The 5000-nt window shown below is 36.4% G+C and overlaps 1 protein-coding gene across 7 annotated transcripts in view; it reads left to right on the top strand.

Annotated features, from left to right (window-relative positions):
• Nucleotides 1-277: 277 nt before the first annotated feature.
• enc (R3H domain containing protein encore) overlaps nt 278-5000 on the top strand; it is a 172800-nt gene continuing 168077 nt past the window's right edge. For all 7 annotated transcript variants that reach the window (XM_070131001.1, XM_070130997.1, XM_070131005.1 and 4 more), the window contains exon 1: nt 278-415. The gene's annotated coding sequence lies outside the window, so the exon portion shown is untranslated. The remainder of the gene's footprint in view (nt 416-5000) is intronic.

The following is a 5000-nucleotide window of genomic DNA, read 5'->3' on the forward strand; positions in this document are numbered from 1 at the left end:
TACATGTTACTTCGTCTTTTTTGTCAACCCTAATTCATACGTTTTTTATTAGTTTTTTTTATGTAGTTACCCATTTACTTATACACGTAACTTCCATTTTCTTTGCTGAGAAATTCATTCGAATCAAAGAAAACTAAAAGCCAAAGTACAGTTCGCAGATATATTCCCATTCGCTGAGTGGATATGACGATCCACCAATAGAAGAAAAGGACGATACACTTCTCTATTCTCATTGGCTATCTACGTTGAAGGCAGACCAATGGGCGCACAGGACGATTCTCTACTTTGATGTTAATTTATCGTCTGTTTGTTGTTATTGTGACTATTGATTGCATGATGCAGTATTTTTAGTTCAATTACACCGATTTTTTGGGGCTTCCACCTCGATAGCGACTGGATTTTCGTAAAATGAAAGGTAAAGTTAGAGGCCTTGTTTATGGAGCTTGTGTGACAAGTTGATAAGTTGACATAAATGTTATCTGAACAACGAGAGGTAACGTAAAAAGTTTAATAATTGTTTCTATTATTAGTATTTATGTATATTGCAAACTTTGAAGCAACATTTGGCATCATCTGCATTATTCGTGTTTAAAGGTAGAATATCAATGACGGTCGGTCTATGTATATTTCCGGGTTGGAAGTATGGAATACCTATGATACGTCATTTTTAGAGGTGGTATCATGGCCGGCAGCCGGTCAGAACATTGGGTATACTTATGATGAATTGCACTGAAGCCCATTGCCAGAGCTGTTTTGTGTCTCTGCACCTGACTTGAGCTTATATCTGTATGATTTACCTGTCGCAGGTTCTTTCTTCAATGAATGAGTATTCTATCTTGATAATTACATACTTTGTCTTTTTAATGTTTTTCTCTCATGTTCTTTGCCATGGCATGGCCAGAACATCTATATTCATACTCTTGTAAGACTCTTGTACATATGCCATTGGTGTAGGATTTATGTCCATGTATTTGGTAAAGGTCAAAGTTCCACCATGTGTATTTGAGCAAGGTAGAGTTTGCAGACTTCCCAGGAGATTTGTTATGGTATGAGGAATGCATAAAAACTTCTGTCATTACCAGAATCTATGTGGTGGAGGTTTGTTGTTATTTGTCAGAGGACCTCAGTGCCTAAGTGATCACTTTATACTGTGCCGTTATAGGGTGGAACTTCGGATTATAGTAAGTTTCAAAAGGATTTGGATAGAATGCAGATGTTATGATTATCAGAAATAAGTCCTCTGCAAGTCTTGTAAATAATTCCTGGGTTGTGGTTTCATTTTTCAGTCATAGCTGTTGAAACCATTTTGCTGTTTTTTGAATAGGCTTAGCAAAAAGGTTTAGCATGAATAAAGTCTAAAATATGACAATCAAATTCCATTTTATCTCTATCCCATTTCTTATAATATAATAAAAATTATATAAGAATAGTATGATAAAAACTATCTCCTATCATTAAAATCTCTAATTAATGCCGCAGGAGAAATTGTTGCTTTTGTTAAAAGTACAGTTTTTGATATACATATATTGCATGGAGTGCAATACATAGAATTGATAGATTAATGAATTCTTAGATATCTTCACATATATGGTATGTTTGTCTTATATTTACATCAAATTGATCACATTCACAAGGAATGACACCTAATCATGCCATGGCAAACTGGGCCTAAATGATGGGTGATAAGTATCTATGCCTGCTCTTAGTTTGATTGCTAAGATGTTGATTTGTTTGGGGATGACTGTGTTCATTAACCATATCATGACAGGGCCAGAATTTGGTGTGATGTAATAATTACACATAGTCTAGCCTTTCTGGCAAGGTGTGTGCGCTGTGTACAGCCGACCCACCTGCCTGCTCACTAAAGTGAGTTATGACTCATTATGTAATTTCTTAAAGAGTACAAGATGGATTAAATGTTTATTTCTCTGTTTTCAAGTAGAGTAGATGTTTTCCATGCTTGTAATTTTTCACACCAGCGGCTTACTGTGTATGCGACTTGGTGTTTGTGTAGGAGAGTTCTATTTTGAATTAATAAAGTATATCTGTACCCTAACAAAGGCTAACAGATCTTAAAAATTTATGATCTATTAGGATGGAGATGAAATAGATGAAGTGTATAAGAAGATATGTAAAGGAATTTTATTTCATATATCAGGAATATTCAAAACCAAGACATAAAGGGGTAAAATAACTTATGGTTATATAGATTTATCTGAAATAGAGTGACTAAACATTTTTTCCCTCTCTTTTACTTTCTTTTGCTGTCTCTCTTTTGCTTTCTATCCTTTTCTCTCTTTACACACACTCTCTCTCTCTCTCTCTCTCTCTCTCTCTCTCTCTCTCTCTCTCTCTCTCTCTCTCTCTCTCTCCTTCTCTCTTTCTCTCTCTCTCTCTCTCTCTCTCTCTCTCTCTCTCTCTCTCTTCCTCTCTCTCTCTCTCTTCCTCTCTCTCTCTTCCTCTCTCTCTCTCTCTCTTCCTCTCTCTCTCTCTCTTCCTCTCTCTCTCTCATGCTCTCTCTCCCTCTTTCATACTCTCTCTCTTTCTCTCATGCTCTGTCTATCCCTCCCTCCCTCCCTCCCTCCCTTCCTCCTTCCCTTCCTCCTTCCTCCCTCCTCCTCCCTCCTTCCCTCCCTCCTTCCCTCCCTCCTTCCCTCCCTCCTCCCCCCTCCCCCTTTCTCCCTCCCTCCCTCCCTCCCTCCCTCCCTCCCTCCCTCCCTCCCTCCCTCCCTCCCTCTCTCTCTCTCTCTCTCTCTCTCTCTCTCTCTTTCTCTTTCTCTCTCTCACTCTCTCTCTCTCTCTCTCTCTCTCTCTCTCTCTCTCTCTCTCTCCCTCCTCCTCCCTCCCTCTCTCCCTCCCTCCTCTCCCTCCCTCCCTCCCTCCCTCCCTCCCTCCCTCCTCTCCCTCCCTCCCTCTCTCCCCCTCTCTCTCTCTCCCTCTCTCCCTCTCTCCCCCTCTCCCCCTCTCCGCCTCTCTCCCCCTCTCTCACTCTCTCTCTCTCTCTCCCCCTCACTCCCTCTCTCCCCCTCACTCCTCTCTCCCCCTCCTCCCTCTCTCCCCCTCACTCCCTCTCTCCCCCTCACTCCCTCTCTCCCCCTCACTCCCTCACTCCCTCTCTCCCTCCCTCCCTCCCTCCCTCTCTCTCTGTCCATGAACTTGTCATCACTGTCACTGCTTTTGCACAACAGTTCATATTTTCTATATTCTAACATACTTTTGACTAAGGAACATTCTCATTGATTCAGGAGAATGATAAAGTGTGTTATATTCTTGTAGAATGATTATGCTTTTGATGACCCAGAGTGGTGGAAACCTTAATCTGCTGATCCTGGGGTAGCATTTACTTACATGGCATGTCCACTGTGGCTTTAAGTTATTAATTTTGCTTAAACAAGTGCTTAGTCATCAAGGAGTCAGTTACTAGGCATACTTGATCTTACCTGTTTTCCTATTTCCTTGTTTTTTTTGAGAAAAGAGTTATTTCTTATTACTATCAGTATTATTAACATTATGATATTCCCAGTGTTAGTAAATATAATGGCACAAATGCTGTTAGTACCATTGTATATTTTTATTAAAAGGTCAAGGAATGCGGCTATCAAGTGAGGTCTGGTATGCCTACTAATTGACTCCTTGGTGTCTTAAGTGTTAGTGGAACTGTGTATGTGTAAAAAAGATTCTCGAAACAACAGTTTTTTAAATTTTGAATTACATACCTATTTGTATATATGTATATATATATGTGTGTGTGTGTGTGTATACATATACATATACATATACATATACATATACATATACATATACATATACAAATACAAATACATATACATATACATATACATATACATATACATATACATATACATATACATATACATATACATATACATATACATATACATATACATATACATATACATATACATATACATATACATATACATATACATATACATATACATATACATATACATATACATATACATATACATATACATATACATGTACATGTACATGTACATGTACATGTACATGTACATGTACATGTACATGTACATGTACATGTACATGTACATGTACATGTACATGTACATGTACATGTACATGTACATGTACATGTACATGTACATGTACATATACATATACATATACATATACATATACATATACATATACATATACATATACATATACATATACATATACATATACATATACATATACATATACATATACATTACATATACATATATATATATATATATATATATATATATATATATATATACATACAAAATTTGCTTTTTCCTTTAGAGACATGAAGTTACAAGTAAATTCTTATATTTTGCTATTAGTTGTAGTGAAAACTTTGCGATTTCTTAAGTAGAGAAATTTTAGTGAGATATGATTGAGTTTACATTAGTGACTTTTGGGAGTAAGTGGTAATCAGATGAGGAAACGAGAATTGCATTAAAGTGATGATAGCCAGAGCAACTCAAAGTATTGGATAACTTGTTTTTCATTTTCATCAGTGCAGATATATTCAACAGTAAGAATTTCAAGTTTGTAATGGAGATTGCAAAACTGAGCAAGTCAACGTCATTGCGCACAATCGTTTTTTTCTTTATTTTTTTCTCGACTTGGTCTGCTTGAGTGACGCACAATTCTGTCTATAATAGATCAGTTTTGTACATATTTAGACCATACCATATTTCGTATTTGTTTATGATCTTATGATCTGCTTATGAATGTTTTACCCTAATTGGGTACGAATCAATTTGTCATAAAGTTTCATCATATAGAAAATCATTAGTAGAGACAAGAGAGAAGGATTATGTTAGAAAGTAGAGAAAATAGTTCATCTATATTTTCTGGAAACTCATCATGCAGATAAGTTAACTATTTCTAACTCTAGTCAATCTAGGTTGTATCCTTTTATGATTTTTTTTTCTACAGTTTTCTTTTTTTCAAAATAGGAAAAAGAGAAGTGAATATGAAAC

This window comes from Penaeus vannamei, chromosome 16 (assembly GCF_042767895.1).
Source record: "Penaeus vannamei isolate JL-2024 chromosome 16, ASM4276789v1, whole genome shotgun sequence".
Lineage (NCBI taxonomy): Eukaryota > Metazoa > Arthropoda > Malacostraca > Decapoda > Penaeidae > Penaeus > Penaeus vannamei.